This window comes from Ursus maritimus, unplaced genomic scaffold (genome assembly GCF_017311325.1).
Source record: "Ursus maritimus isolate PB19 unplaced genomic scaffold, ASM1731132v1 scaffold_13, whole genome shotgun sequence".
Lineage (NCBI taxonomy): Eukaryota > Metazoa > Chordata > Mammalia > Carnivora > Ursidae > Ursus > Ursus maritimus.
Genome location: NW_024423675.1, coordinates 38,810,710 through 38,827,544, shown reverse-complemented (window position 1 = coordinate 38,827,544; position 16,835 = coordinate 38,810,710). Strand labels below are relative to the sequence as shown.

At 38.3% G+C, this 16,835-nt stretch overlaps 1 protein-coding gene across 2 annotated transcripts in view; it reads right to left on the bottom strand.

The window, feature by feature from the left end:
• The window catches only part of AKAP7 (A-kinase anchoring protein 7), a 137,978-nt gene that overhangs the window by 61,866 nt on the left and 59,277 nt on the right, over nucleotides 1-16,835 (bottom strand). The window lies entirely within an intron of this gene.

Here is a 16,835-nt window from a genome sequence, read left to right as displayed (position 1 = left end):
CCTCGCAGTCCCAAAACACAGTCCATAAGATGAAGATACAATACTATATGGGGCAAGTTTACTGGCTGACCATGTGTGAACTTTTCCTTTTAGTTTAAAACTTCTAAAAATTTTACCCTCGCAATACTTGTTGTTTTTTAAAATTTAGAAAATATGAGGAATCTAGCGTCTAACTGGCTCAGTCAGTGGAGCGTGCAACTCTTGATCTGGGGGTTGTGAGTTCAAGCCCCATACTGGGTGTAGCGTTTACTTAAAAAATAAAATCTTAAAAAAAAGAAAAAGAAAATATGAAGAATCTAAAAAAAAAAGATAAATTGTAGTTAGAATATATATTTTCCCTTTTTATTTGCAAAAAGTCTTGACAAAAATTTTAAAAAGATATAAAAACAAATTAAAATTAAATTGCCCCACACAGCAACTACTACCGTTTTGTTATGTATTTTCTTTTTCCTATGCAAAACAAAGTACTCTTTTCTTTTTTACAGGAATGTGGTTGAGCCATGAGTACTATTTAGCAATCAGCTTTTTTTTCAGTTAATATGTCAATAAATAATATACAGATGTGCAAAATATTTTTAATGTTTTTGTTTTCATAGTACTCCACTGTATGGGGGCATCATTAATTTATTCATCCAATTATTTATTGTTAGACGTTTAAGTTGCCCTTAATTTTTAATATTGTATTTAACATGTTTTTGTTGATGTACATTTTTGTTCTGTATCTAAACTGAGCTGCTGACCTTTCCGAGCTGCTCTACTCACAGACTTTCCCACCTAAGTTAAGAGCGACTCTATTCCAGCTGATCAGGCCGAAATCCTAGGGTCACCCTGAACTCGCCTCTTCCTCTCATTGTCTCGTCCAAGCCAACCAGTTTGCTCTACTGTCAACATGTGACTAATTTTCACTACTCCCTTGCTGCCTTTATCCAAGCTTCCCCAGTTTCTTTCACCTGGATTATCCTAATAGCCTCCTGTTTTCCCGCCCTATGTATAAAAACATACATCACATCAGGTCACTCCTCTGCTCAAAATTCTTTCCAAAGGCTCCCCATTTCTCTCAAAGGAAGAGCCCCCTTCCCCAGAACAGCCCACAAGGTCCTGCTCTGCCCGCTCAGTACTTTCTGGGCCTTGTCTTTTACTCCTCCCTTCACCCTTCCCCAGCCTCAGCCTCTACTCCATGCCTTCCTGGAGCACACCAGTGCAAACCCCCCTCAAAGCCTGTTTAAGGCTGGTTTCCTCTCCCGGAAATGTTCTTGCCCCAGATAGCCTTGTGACCGGTCTCCCACCTCCTTACAGTCTTTGCTCAAATTTTACTTTCTTAATTGAACTTCTCCTGACCACTCCCTTTAATATGCGCTCCCAAATCCTTTCTGCCCTTCCCTCTCTATAAATATTTACGGCCATTTTTCCATGGTACGTACCACCGCCTACCGCACTGTGAAATTTACTTTACTGTGTTGATGTTTCATGGGCTGTCATTGTCTGTCTCTCCCCATGAGCATGGATGTTCCACACAGAAAAAGAATTTTGTCTGATTTGTATTCACTGAACTGTCCCCAGTGCCTAGCACCCTGCGTGACAAGGAACTGTGTGTTAATAAATAATTGTCACAAATGCAGAAGATCAAGTTTCAAAAAAGGGTAGCTGACAACATCAAATGGTGCTCGCTGGAAGATCAGTAAGAGTGAAACCCAGTGGACAACTTTTGCTTTGGGGAGTAGGAAGCCCTGAGACAGAGAGCATGCTGCCAAGGAGCAATCCAACTGCATGAGCTCAAAGAAGCTCTGCTACTTTTCAAGATGTGGTTGTGCTTCAGCGTCCTTGTCCGTAAAATGAGGTTAACAATGGAACCTCCTTCAAGGTGTTAGATGGACTAAATAAGTGAACTTACAAAAGTGTTTAAAACAGTGAAATATAGTAAAGGCTATCATATTTATATGATAAATGCTCTTATATATTAATATTATTATAATATATAATTAAGAGTTAATTATATATTATTATAACATTAATATTATAAAATTATATATAACATACATATCTATAAGTAGTGAACTTTAAGGAATAACTTCAGTAGAAGTAAGGTTTCAGAAACGTTTTAAAAAGGTTCTGAGTAAATGGAAACTGACCACTCTTGTTTGTCTTTTCAATGCTCTTTCGGGTGTGCATGTGTGCTGTTTGGTGGGGGGGACGCAGGGCAGGCTGGTGTCTTTCCCTTAGTCCAGGCAGAAGCAGACTAGTCATAACTTCGCAGGAAAAAAAAGAACTTCGGTTTTCAAGACATCAGTGCCAGTGCTGGCTAGCCACCATAATCTCCATTTCGGTTTTGTAAGATGTCATTACTTCTTTAAAGTAAGAAAGAAGGGAAACATAACAGTGACAATTCACTAGGCTTATTTAATTTTAGCAAAAAATAAGGACCAACCATTTTTACAAGAATTCTTCACAGATGACTTCCAACATGAGTCTTTAAGGAATGAATTTTTATTAGAGAGTAGAATAGAATTAATTCTTTAAATCATAATTTATAGAGAGAATGGTGGTTCAAAAAGCATGTTTTAGGAGGCACTGAAATTATATGCCCTGAACAGAAAATATCTTCAGTGATAAAGAATCTAGAAATAGATAAGAATCTGTTTTGTCTGATATATAATATTAACATGATGTTTGTTCTCTAGGGAATTTTCTGTTTGGCAATATATTTTCTTCTTTTTTTTCAGGCTCTTTTTCCCATAGCAATATACATCTTTTCTAATAAAATGTATCTGAATTGATCTCACCACCCAGCTACAGCAGGTGGTATTTTTCTTTCATAAGAAAAGAAAGGACTATTATTCTAAGAAAATAAAGGAGCATATCAAAATTGGATATCATTCAGCTTAAGGCTAAGAAGGCTCCTATTTTCTTTTCTTTTCTTTTTTTTTTAAAGACTTATTTATTTGAGAGGGAGAAAGAGCATGAGCAGGAGGGGCAGAAGCAGAGGGAGAGAGAATCTCCAGCAGACTCCCCACTGAGCATGGAGCCTGAGGCAGGGCTCCATGTCACAACCCTGAGTTCACAACCTGAGCCAAACCAAGAGTTGGACGCTTACCCGACTAAGCCACCCAGGCACTCCAAGGCTCCTTTTTTCTGAATGCATCCACTGAGTTGCCAAAATAGTCCCAGAGATAACACCCTGAAAGGTTCTGGCTTAAAGCTAAAAAGACTGGGTTAGCATTAGTTTCATGTTTTAGACCCCCCACATTATTCTCTGCTCCCTTTCTTCATAGGGCAGACCCTTTCCAAGGTACCTTGTCATTTAAAGATCAATGGAAGTATAACGCATTAGGAGAGCTCAAAGAAAATTACAAAAGTGGCTAAAGCCAGAAACATTTGACCTGTAAAGGCTAAGAGAGTTGGGACTACTTCCAACGTAGGGAAACAATGTGTAGGCTAACTCATACCAAACCATGTAAAGGGTGTGGCACCCCCGAAATTGTGGACGTGCTTGGTGACTACCTAGGACTAAACCTGAATATTATTTTTGCCTTGGACCTAGCAGGGACAGGGTATATTTTCAAAGGCTTCACATTTGTAATTTTACCCAATATAACTGACATACCAATTATGCAACATAACACTGAAAGACAAAATAGGAAGCTAAATACAAGATATCTGACTTGGAAACAATAAAAGAGTAGCAAGAAACATCAAACAGAAAAACTTTTCAAGACTGTCTTAATTAGTCATTAGAAATGACTATGGGGCGCCTGGGTGGCACAGCGGTTAAGCGTCTGCCTTCGGCTCAGGGCGTGATCCCGGCGTTCTGGGATCGAGCCCCACATCAGTCTCCTCCGCTAGGAGCCTGCTTCTTCCTCTCCCACTCCCCCTGCTTGTGTTCCCTCTCTCGCTGGCTGTCTCTATCTCTGTCGAATAAATAAATAAAATCTTTATAAAAAAAAATGACTAAAGTTTTACTTTCTTTTAGCCTAGTTTCAGGCACCGTTTCAGGAAAATTATCAGTGATGTTCAAAGCCACTTGATAATCTTTGATACAATGTACCATGAAACCCTGAGAATTTCATTCTTAATTGTTACTTGGCCCCTGAACAGCCAATACAGGAAAAATGCCACTGAGACCATGATGAGTATTTTCAGAATCATCTGAGGCTGCATCTGCTAAATAACAGAACCTATTTACTCAGGAAGCACTCACCGTATCACTTACATTTCACTAAATGATGTGTATAATGTAATACGTACTAAAGAGGGCTCAGACTTATGTTACTACACACCAAACTCTATTTTCAATATAGAAGTAAAGAAAGCCATGTAATATGAAAATCCCCTTTAGTTTCCAATCTGAATATGAAAATCATTCTAAGGTTCTGAAAGATAAAATTTAATTTCTATGACAAAGTTATCGTGATCAGAGGAACGATGAAATGCCAGTTTCATTAAAAAGATTAAGACTGTTATACAATAGCAGATAATTTTTTATCGTGACTTGTTATCTTATAATAATCACAACTTCTATGATGAAAACATAAATAGGCTGTAAATCAGACAAAGAAATTATGTCTCCTACTGATGGTAAGCCTGACATTCCTGGAGCTCTGCTGTGTTTTCTATAGTTAATTCCTGTTATGCATCGCTATAAAGAAACGTATGTTTCCTGTGATAATGATGTGAAACCAAAAATCAGAAATAAATTGAGAGCCAAACCAAACTGGTTTGTCATTTTGGGGATCAGCTGGTCAAAGATTGGTAATCTTTTTGTTGTTGTTGTTGTTGTTGTTGTTGTTAAGATTTTATTTATTTGAGAGAGAGAGAGAGTGCGTGCACACACACATGCACAAGCAGGGGGAGGAGAAGAGGGAGGAGAAAAGAGAGAATCTCCAGCAGACTCCCCGCTGAGCATGGAGCCGGACTTAGGACACCATCCCAGGACCCTGAGATCATGACCTGAGCCAAAATCAAGAGTCAGATGCTTAACCCACTGAGCCATCCAAGAGCTCCAAGAATGGCAACCTTTTATACTCATTTCCATAACTGGGAAAGTTTATCTATCTATAGTAGTATAGCATTAGTTAAAAAACTAAAATTATTTTTAGTGGTCACTGCCCCTAATGAAAAGTTACATACTGGCAATTCAAAGTTATCAAAAGGATCTAGATATTGACATGGGACTTCTCTGAGGCAAATCTTACTTTATAATTCTTAATGGCTCCTTCCTTCATGTGTTGGCATAATTACACTTTTCATTATTTGCATTGTTTCATTTCCATCTTCCTCCCGATACAGACCCCTCAATTACCTTCTTGTCAGCTGCAGCCTTCCCTCAGCCCCTCTCAGTCGGGGTAACAGAGTCCCTTCCCGTTCAAGCTCAGTTCCATCCAAGCCTGTTCTTGACAGGGATGGAAGGAGACAAAGGAGCCTCACCACACGAGCTACTGGGCTCTAGAACGGCATAGTGATTTCAGATCCAGTATCCAGCACCCCTGAGTGAGATCTGCCTGGCAGCCTTCCTGTCTCCTTGTCCTGCCTCTCTGGGTCACCCCTCGGGGCAGGGCTCTGCCTTGGTCCCCCTGTCCAGCATGCCCATTTGCTGCCTGGGTGAGGCCCTGATACCCTGCCTCGTGCCTGTCACTAACTTTAGAGATGATAAAGTAGGAGTGATGGAAAATAGAAAAGACAATGGTACTTTGCTCATTGTTTGAGCCAATCTGAAAAAAAAAAATGATGCTCGATCATCTGTACAACAAAAGCAACAGAAAATACACAGTACTATGTACAGGCTCTGTTCGAAACACTCATTTAATAATCACATAGTTCTAGGAGATTGGTACTATTATTACCCCCAGAGAAGGAAACTAAATCACAGGGAAATTAGGTCACTTACTAAAGCACACATAGCTAGTAAGAGGGTAAGAGGAGAGCACAGACAAATTGAAAAGAATAGAATGATAATATTCAAGCTCATCACTATTTCCTTTAAAATATTAAAACTCTAGGGCTATTAATCATCCTTAATATATAATCATATATACTACCATATTTCTAAAACCAATGTAAAAATTACTTTGGGAATCTCTAGCATTCTAAAAATACCTGCCTTTAACATGCTATGTTAATATTAATAAATCAAGTGATAATTATATGTCCATTACGAATGAATTTCATAGAGGGAAATGAGAAATAATTCATAGATGTTACATATACATGGAAAAAATTATCTAATCCAGCCTATAAAAAGAACTCTTCTTCTACTGTCAATACCCAATAATCGAATAAAATATTGGCAGAGATTGCATTTTCTAAACCAGCTGTTTGAGTACACAGTATTTCTCAATTCTTCATTTTACTGTATGACGGAGCATCGCCATGGGGTTTTTAGATAAGCCACCCCTCAATCCCTCTATTTATAAATTTGCTTTTAGCACTACTGCCTTGTTTAATCTTGAGGCTTGAGGAAAAGAAACAGTAGAAACTCTTTACCCTAGAATTATAGCTAAGATTTATAATATTATACCTTTCAGCAAGTAATAAGGAGAAATATAGCTGCTAGAACTCTATGTTTTTAATCTCCTGTTGACACCTCCTTCTACCTATCTTAACACTTTGAGAGGAGCTAAACGCTCCTCGGTGGTGTCAAGTGGCAAGGAAAGCCAGCACAGAGTGAAGATGACGTCTAACTCCTAATGGCGCAAGCCACCTCACAGAATCACCAAAAGAATACGCTGTATCGCTTCCTGGACTCTCTTTGCCCAAGGTGCTGGCATCAGAGAGAACAGAAGAAGAATCCACATTTAGTTCATTTATTCTAATGACATATTAACCAAAAAGGTAACATTTTGATGGGACCCAGGACATTCTCAAGGTCACCAGCTCCCTGGAAAATTACATGGGCTCATTCTTTGTCTACTTAGCAAACCTCTTCTCAGTTCCTCCTCAAGCCTTCTTGAGGATAGCATGAGAGAGCATACGTTGCTTGGCCATGTGACTATTGTATTCGCCTGTGGCTTTTCTCATTACATTGAAACAAAGAATCTCGCAAAGGAGGCGTCCGAGACTGCTTCCTATACAGCTCAGTCTCCGCTGGACTCTCAATCCCCCTCGATCCAACCCCAGCTGTGTGCTTGGCTCACCAGTCTTGTGGTCACTCAGATGTAAACACGCTGCAGCCTGCTCCTCCCCGTCACATCTGTTTTCCGAATATTTTGCTGTTTGGAACAAATAACATCTTCTCCTGAACTCACCAACTTAGCCATTTATTTCTATAAACTAAAGATAAAACATAAAATATCCCCTCCTCAAAATTTCTCACCATATGTGGTCTATTGACTCACCACTTTTTTTAAATCAATTAATTAACATCTAGTGCATTAATAGTTTCAGAGGTAGAGTTTAGTGATTCATCAGTTGCATAGAACACCCGATGCTAATTACATCACGTGCTCTCCTTAATGCCCATCACACAGTTACACCATTCCCCCCACCCACCTCCCCTCCAGCAACCCTGTTTGTTTCCTAGAGTTAAGAGTCCCTTATGGTTTGTCTCCCTCTCTGATCTCATCTTATTTTATTTTTCCCTCCCTTCCCTTATGTTCATCTGTTTTGTTTCTTAAATTCCATATATGAGTGAAATCATATGAAATTTGTCTTTCTCTGATTGACTTATTTCACTTAGCATAATACCCTCTAGTTCTATCCACATCGTTGCAAATGGTAAGATTTCAATTTTTTGATGGCTGAGTAATATTCCACCACACACACACACACACACACACACACACACACACACACACACACACCACATCTTCTTTATCCATTCATATGTCGATGGACATCTGAGCTCTTTCCATATTTTGGCTATTGTGGACATTGCTTCTGTAAACATTGGGGTGCATGTGCCCCTTCGAATCACTATGTTTGTATCCTTTGGATAAATACCTAGTAGTGCAATTGCTGGGTTGCAGGGTAGCTCTATGTTTAACTTTTTGAGGAACCTCCATACTGTTTTCCAGAGTGGCTGCGCCAGTTTGCATTCCCACCAACAGTTTTCTACCAAACTCTCTTCACTCACAACTTAATCTTAAATGTTCTCCTTCAATCAATACCTTTCCCTTCTAATCAATACTTCCCAACATGAAGTAATGCCAGCAAGCCATTGGTGTAAAAAATTCTCAGGGTCTCAACAAACAGGAGAGTAAAAAAATTATTCAGAAAAATGCTAACAATTTTAATTTGTCCTCTAACACTGGCTTATATACTGCAACATACTTATATTGTGGTTGAATGTGTTCTGATTTTATAGCCTAGAGGTCAAAACCATTCACCTAAATTGGTTAGACTGTCTATAGACAGAACTTCAGACCTAACCATAGTCTCAGATAGGATCCAAATGAGAGTTAAATACCTAGACAGTGTAGAAGGGGGCTGTATATTTGACAAAACAGTTTAATGCTTGCACAGACATCACTAACTGTAGCCCTCTAATGTTAAGAAAGACCTAGAATGTTTTTGTAGCTCACCATACTCCTATGCATCTAGGACTTGCTTCTTTTCCCACTATCTTATGAATTTATCAATTTCCTTGGTTTTCTTCTCATCAACATTCTTCCTTCCTCCTGCCTCCCGCATTATTCTCAATAGAGTGCTATACTTCACTTGCCCAGGCCTATTCTGTGCACACTACTTAGGACGGAAGTCCCTACCTATCAGAGGAAGGTGTCCCAAAAAGGGAAGGTGTCAAGAACCGAGTGAAAGAGCAGGAAAGAAATAGTAACACTAAGATGTACACTGAGTGTGCTATCAATTAGGAAATGGAACAAAGTTGAAAGGTGCTCAATGATACAAGCCTTTTCACTATATTTGGCTGGAAACATTCCCTGAATATCATATTAGATAAAAGAGAGCTTGGTAGAAAAAAATTAGTTTCATATGAAACAGTCACTAAATATACAACTTGGGAATCATGTGTACCTCTTAAACCAATTTCAAAATTAGTATTTCTCTCCAGGCAAAAGCAAGAAATGTATCCAATAATTTCCTTTCTTAATATGATACATGTTGCTGTGCAAAATAATTTTATATATAATATACAATTGGAATCTTTCTTTTGTCCTCATTTCAAACTTAATCACATTTAATGCAAAATCTCCCTGTGGTATCCTTTTGAAATATAGAATTACAGGGATTACATACTTTCCCTATTAGACTCACTGTCAGTATATATCTATGAATATAAGATTACATATTGCTTCAAAAAAAGTACAGAGATAAAGATACTAGACTAACCAGAAATTTTCACACAAGTTTCTCTTTTAGAAATTTTTTAAATTAAGTATCTTTTCAAAATTTTGAGAAGTAATGCTAGACTAGTAAAATAAGCAGTGGGTTTCATTTCTGAGCTTTAAGAATCAGCTTGGGCTTTGCTGTCTCCCTTTTCCTTCTGCCAAAACACCAGCACAGTCCTACATGGAGGCCGCTCAGCCTAGGTCCTCAGTAAAGACAATGTGGAGCAGAGCCACACCTGACCCACACCTATGAGCAAAAAATAAATCTTTGTTGCTGTAAGCTCTTGAGAGTCACAATAAATATTAGCAGTTCAAAATTCCTAGGAAGTGCTGGAATAAAGAATCAGATTAACTTGATTTAACCTAATACTAACATTCGCTTGATCCCAGAATCCTCGCCTCACGTAAAACCCTCACGAAAAATCCAAGAGAAAAATTCCAAGATGTGCTAATGAAAATACTTGCTTCAAATCTCCATTCCACTTTGCACGGTCTTAAAATTAGGTTAACTATATCATTTCTTCTAGAGTTTTCAAAGTTTTCAAAAATCTCTAACAGAATTAGGGTCAATTAGGCATCATTTATTACTCTGACAATAGTGAATTCCTAGCATCCTCGCTTAAATAATTCAGCTTTCTGTCTATAATTTCCCATATATTTCAATGTTAAAGACGTATAAAGTAGTAAACGGTTTCAAATGAACATTCATTGTACCTGTGTAGGCATCATTTTCAATGGCTAAATAATTGCAAACTCAGTGTGGTTGTTTTTTTTTTCAATGTAAGAGAAAGAGACAACACAACAGCATAAAGTTGAAAAATGCATTAGAAATGTCAGTGAAGGGGCGCCTGGGTGGCACAGCGGTTAAGCATCTGCCTTCGGCTCAGGGCGTGATCCCGGCGTTCTGGGATCAAGCCCCACATCAGGCTCCTCCACTGGGAGCCTGCTTCTTCCTCTCCCACTCCCCCTGCTTGTGTTCCCTCTCTCGCTGGCTGTCTCTCTCTCTCTGTCAAATAAACAAATAAAATCTTAAAAAAAAAAAGTTAAAAAAAAAAAAGAAATGTCAGTGAAGTCACTTGCTATAAATAGCGCTCTTTGACACACTGTAGATGACACAGTTGACTAATGGCACCTAGAATATCTCAGAAGAAATTACTATGCCATCTCAGAGCAGATTACACTGAATTTTTTTATTTAAAAAAACATTAAAATGAAAAGAGATATGTTGCTGTGTTTTGTTTATTTACTGATTTTCAATTAAGAAAAATCCAATTCCACTCCAGCCTTCGATCTAAGGGCACCTGGTCCTATGAAGAAATTCGAAAACAACTAAAAATCATGAGGAATTAAGTCCATTCGGCATTGGGAGATTCAGGAACAGGTTATTGAAGCAATCTGCTTTATCTTGTTCCAAGGATATTTTGAGACAAGCGTTTGTCTGGAAGGATAAAGGCTTGCTGATCCCTACAGTGCCGCCTTTCAGGCATGGGGTGAAGAACAGTCTTGCAGGCTCTTGGGCTCAAGGCTTCCTCCTGGCTGCTACAGGGAGGGACTGTTGTGAATACGGGCGAGGCCTCTCCGCTGCCGGCCCTGAGCTCCTTCACAGCTGCTGGAGGCACTCCCTCCCCTTTGGAAGCTAGTGCTTCCTGAGAGTCACCTCCCCTGGGCCCCCTTTCACACTTTCTCTACCCTCTTACTCAGAGTCCTCACCCTCTGGGAATGGAAATTTGCTGATCCTTTCTGAGATCTGTCACCTAGAAGCCTGCTCCTCCCTCTACAGTCTTCCCCATCCTGAAGCAGCTTCTCATGAAAGTCCTGCTGATCCCCATTGCTTCTGGCCAGACTTGCACATCATCTGCTTTTTACAGATTTCTCTAGCTCCTGCTTTGCCTGAAGATGCAGCTGGTGATATTTTCCCCGTTGTCTCTATTGCTCTGTACCGTTTTCAGGAGGAGAAAGGAAAGATACAAATCTAAGTTGCCACCATCTTCCTATACTTAAAGACCTTCCTCCTTTCTGCATATAAGAAAACCTATCTGTGGTTTAAAAAAACAAAAAACGAAACAAACAAAAAACACCAAAAACCCCTCTATGTGAAGCCAGATTCGCCTATTTGGTCAAAATGCTTATCTTATAGATATTTCAGAATAGCACAGGACTCAAGAGTCAGTAAGACTAAACTCCTTCTTTAACTATGAGTTAGCAAAGGTTAAGAAAGGTTATAAGATGTCCAACACTGAACAACAAAGCTAAAACAAGAAAATTCATGCTCCTTCAAATTTATTATAGAGACCTCCTTGAGAAGGAATAGTCTTCTATTCCTAAACTAAACTAGTATTCCTGAATTTTGAAATGGCTTATAAAAAGGCACATTATCATGCAGACCCAGGAAAGTGAGTGGCAGCTAACTTATACAAGCCCATTTAACAAAATCCTGAGGGGCATCTGGGTGGCTCAGTCAGTTAAGCATCTGCCTTCGGCTCAGGTCATGATCCCAGGATCCTGGGATAGAGGCCTGCATCGGGCTCCCTGCTCAGCGGGGAGTCTGCTTCTCCCTCTGCCCCTCCTCCCTGCTTGTGATCTCTCTCTCTCTCATTCTCTCTCTAATAAATAAATAAGATCTTTAAAAAAAAAATCCTGAGAAAATGTGCTACTTGCTAAATACTGAAGAGTAAATAATGGTAGTAGGTGAGGAAAGACAGCAGCAGGGGGTCCTGGCAGGGGAAGGATGCAGGAGAAAGTTGGGATTCAGACAATCTAGCATAGAACTTTTGCATTACAATCTTGGTCCTGTATATTGAATCCCCAAACAATTCAGAGACTGCATTTTCCCCTTAACTATACTGTTAGAACACTACCTTCGTCCATAAGCTCTCCTTTTCCACTTCCCACTGCCATTTCTACTGATGACTGCCCTGTATCCTCCTCCCTACTTCCCCTCAGCCTCATCATCTTAGGGTCCAATAACCACTCCTCCCCCCGTGCTTTGGGCATATCAAATCTTGCATTTAAAACAAACCCATCTAAGTGACAGTAGTAGCTAACAATTTCAAAGGAGATCATTTCTTTCATTCTAAAGTTCTCTCATTGTCTAACTCTGAAAAGCTGGTACAAGGAAGTACAAATTAATAAACTATAGCTCTGATAGTTTAGTGCTACATTAGCAATTTGAAAGAGTCATAGATCAGGAAAGGTATCTAAAAAAGGCCAGAAAATAATTAATGCTTAAAAACAACTGATTTATCCAGGAAACGATCCCATTTATTTCTTAAGGAATCTAGGTCTGCATAAAGATATGTGTTTGATTTGAAACTGGTCTTCTTCTGCCACCAAGTGTTAGCACACACTTCTAACCAACCAGTTTTTGCAATGGTTAAATCACAGAAGTACAAGGTCACTCGATGAGAAAAATGTATCTAAAAAAAGGGCAGTATAAAAAGCACGGAGGTAAACAAGTTGTAGAGTAACAACATAAAACAAATATATTCCAAGAAAACTACACAAAGAACTTGAATTTTAGTTACTATTTCTGACACGTGGTAATTTAATAAGATTCTCTGAGGCTCCATTCATTTAATGAAAGAAACTACAACTCTGAAAGCACAATGATAATCCAACTAGCTTTAAAATACACAATACCTATTTTCAATAATATTCTCTTATGCAATATACCCTACTAGAATTTCATACAACTAAGAATATGCGAAACACATTGGCTAAATGCCTCCTAGTGTTAGAAAAATATATAATCCCAAGAAAAATCTGAAGTTGCTAAGAATCTACAGTAGAGAACTCAGTTCTGAGTGTGGGAACCAGAATACCATGCTGTAGCAGGGGGAGAAGCGTATCAAGAAATGTGAAGAAGAGTTTCTGTATTTTCAAAATTCTGATCACAATCTATAGCACTTTTGGTTATCCCACTGGGCTTTTGGTGAATTCTACTAAATGGTGTTACCTACAAATAGGAGCCTACCAAACAATGGCACCCCAGAAGCCTAGGGACTTCCACAGCCAACACTCAACACCACGGGGAAATCTTCACACGAGATCTTTATGACCTATCCAGTGGTGGTAAACATGCATCCCCTGCACCAGACATCTGTCCACATCTTCTATGTCAAGGAGATATTTTACCTTCATGAACAGACCAATTATGGCTCCAACTTTGAATTTTTTTTTTTTACTCTGGCATGGAACAGCTTTTTAGATCATAAAAAATAACTGATATATGGCAAAAAAACAAAACAAAAAACCCAGCTGAGGTACCATTACAGAATAATTGGTTACAGCTCTTGTAGATAATCATGAATGGATCATCTTAACCCTCTCAGAACTGGTCCATAATGATCCAGAGCACTTCTCTACCCAGAACACCCCTTTGTACTACTAATTGTCACATCTACCCTGACAACAGTACCACCAGTATCTATTTACTCTCTACAAAAAATGATTTCCGGTTGGCCTTCTAGCAGGTCAAACCAAAATATAAAGAGGATACCGACCTTCAAAACAGAGCATCTTAGTGGGAGATATCATTAGCTCTTTTCTAGATACTTTATGCACCACCCATCCACACCAGAAACTCAAAGAACGCTCCTCAAAATAAAGGAAAACCTTCAAGTTATCTGCATCTCGTGGCTTCCCTTTACCCATCTCATGAGACATCTAACTTGCCCATCACCATGTCTCTCTGATCAGCCCCCTAAGGCTCCACTCTTTCTCAGAACCTAAGCAAACCCTCAACCAACCAAGAGAGAAATCTTGTGTCAAGGGGAATTTACTTCATTCCAGGTGACATTAAGGTCGGCTGCATTCACTGCTCTACCAGAGAATTAAGGGCTAAAAGAGCAAATTGTGGGAACTTACTTTTTACCTCCAAAATATAAGGAAGTACATACATTAAGCTGTGTTGAAGGCAAACCCAAGGAAACTATCTTTACACAACTTTAATTATGGTTTACATTTTTATGCTATTCCACAGTTCTTGTAAGTATCTATTTTAGTAGCTTCTTAAATCATTGAAATGATTTATCATAATTGACTTAAATATTCCCTCGTTGTAATGGAAGTTATTTCTAATTTTTCCTCTATTATAGATAGCGCTTTAGTAAACATCTTTATACATAAAGAATTTCTTCTTTAAAATTATTTCTTAGTTATAAAATAAATAAGTCCTGGGGATATAATATACAACATGGTGATAATAGTTAAAAATACTATATTGTAAAAAATATATATACTATATTACATATTTGAAAGTTACTAAGAGTAGGTTTTAAAAGTTCTCACAACAACCATGAGAGACTGTGGACTCTGGGAAACAAACTGAGGGCTTCAGAGGGGAGGGGGGTGGGGGGTTGGGATAGGCCGGTGATGGGTAGTAAGGAGGGCACGTATTGCATGGAGCACTGGGTGTTATACGCAAGTAATGAATCATGGAACTTTACATCAAAAACTAGGGATGTACTGTATGGTGACTAACATAATAAAATAAAAAATTATTATAAAAATAAATAAATAAAAGTTCTCACAACAACAAAAAGGTGTAACTATATGAGGTGATGGGTGTGTTAACTAACCTTATTATGGTAATCATTTTGCAATATATTCATATATTAAATCATTATGTTGTACACCTGAAACTTACACCATGTTATAGGTCAATTTTATCTCAATAAAAAAATTATTTGTTTAGGATAATTCCAGCAGCATGAAACTCTTAGTTAAAGAATATGAATATTTTAACTTTTTTATGGAAATTGCTTAATTCACAACACAAAGAGCCATACCAAGCCACCATTCATAATCTTTGATGGTCCTTCTACTTCAAGCTTATCCTTACAAATGTTCCTCTAATACAATGTGGCTGGAAGTATAAACTGAAGCCATTATTTTAAAAGGCAATTTGTGGTGTTTTCGGAAAGTTAAAATGTGTAATACCCTTTGACCTTGACACTCCATTTCAAGAAATGGGTTCCTTGAAATATTGGTATGTCTGCCCAAAGGAAAATGAACACAGATGCTCACTGCAGCATTGTTTGTACTAGCAAAGAAACATAAATTAATGTAATTATTCATCAAGGGGATAATAAATTATGAAAGTCAAAATAATGTATATTTATTTCTGTTTTAAGGAAACTATATGCAGGTATTTGCACCTATGAATATTTTTAGCATATTGGAAAGAGTCAGGAGAATATACTAGTAGTGGTAAACTACAGACAGAAATTACATTGGGAAGAAGGGGGCGGTAGGGTGCTGCTGAACGAATATTGTATATTTCACTCTATAGGTTTGCATCTATTTGGTCTGTTTACAATGACCAAATATTCACCTAACACTTTTATAATAAAAATCACTTTTAAAATAAAGTACTTGAGATAAGACAAACTTATAACGCTAGAATGATAAAAACCTATTATTTCCTACCTCTCTCTCCTTTTATTTTGTTATCAATCTAAACAACACTGAACAGTAGCAATACACACCACTATGGATTTTATCCATGTCCACTCCCTTACAAATGAGTGAACCCAAATAAAACCCCAGTAGAGAATTAGTGCTGAGAAAGGAGGATAGTTGGAAAGGTAAAAAATTAAGAAGAAAGAGACTGAAGAACCACAAATTTTCAAATAATCTGTATTCCAAACCACAAAGCATAATAAAAATGAACTTTTATGCATGCTACCTTTGCATACTGGCTTTCACTTTTACAGTGGAACAAATGACTTGCTGCATAAAGAAAATGTTGGCTATTTACTTAAACCTGTAAGTCTCTGAATAGACTAGTCTGGGTCAGACAGAGAATCTGGGTCAGAAATCTGGTCAGATCTGGGGCACTGATCGAATATCAAAAGTCACGATCTCTAGGTGCAACTCCAGATCTGAAGCTAGATGTGGAAATCTGCAGCTTCGGTGTTGACGCATGAATCCCAAAGTTTACAATATACCTTCGTAGGCATTCAGAAACACTGGACAGCATAGTAGTACATAGAAACAGAGTCATTCCATTACTGAAAAGAAAAAATTCTCATTTGGCTTTCTGAAAGGCAGTGAGGTCATACTTCATTTTCTAAAGATTACGCTTTCTAATCTAAACAAAATACAATCTGATTTAGATTTTCTACACCATTCAGGCAGGGACTGTTTCTATTTTGATCATAACTCTGGGGCCAGCAGCCCACATCTGGCACGTATTAAGCACACACTATATATTTGTTGAATTAATATGGTTTGGGCCAGGGAGCTCCTCACATGATGACAGAAATCAATTTGGATGAACTGGACGTGGCCAGTGGGAGAGAAGAATCTGGGCATGAGAAAGGGATAAGGTGTATTCTACAAAGGGCTCTGCAGCGGGAAGAATGGGCTCTCATGTCAGCCACTTCACATTTCTAAGTCTCACATCCCTGCTCTACAAAATAAGGGAGCAGATTCTGGGAATTAAGTGCCAAGGAATCATTTAAATTTAGTCTGAAATATTAAAATTCAGATTCTAGAGTAGTTTAAACACTCCTTTGATAAATGTCCTTGTGTGCTCTCAAGTAAAAATTAATA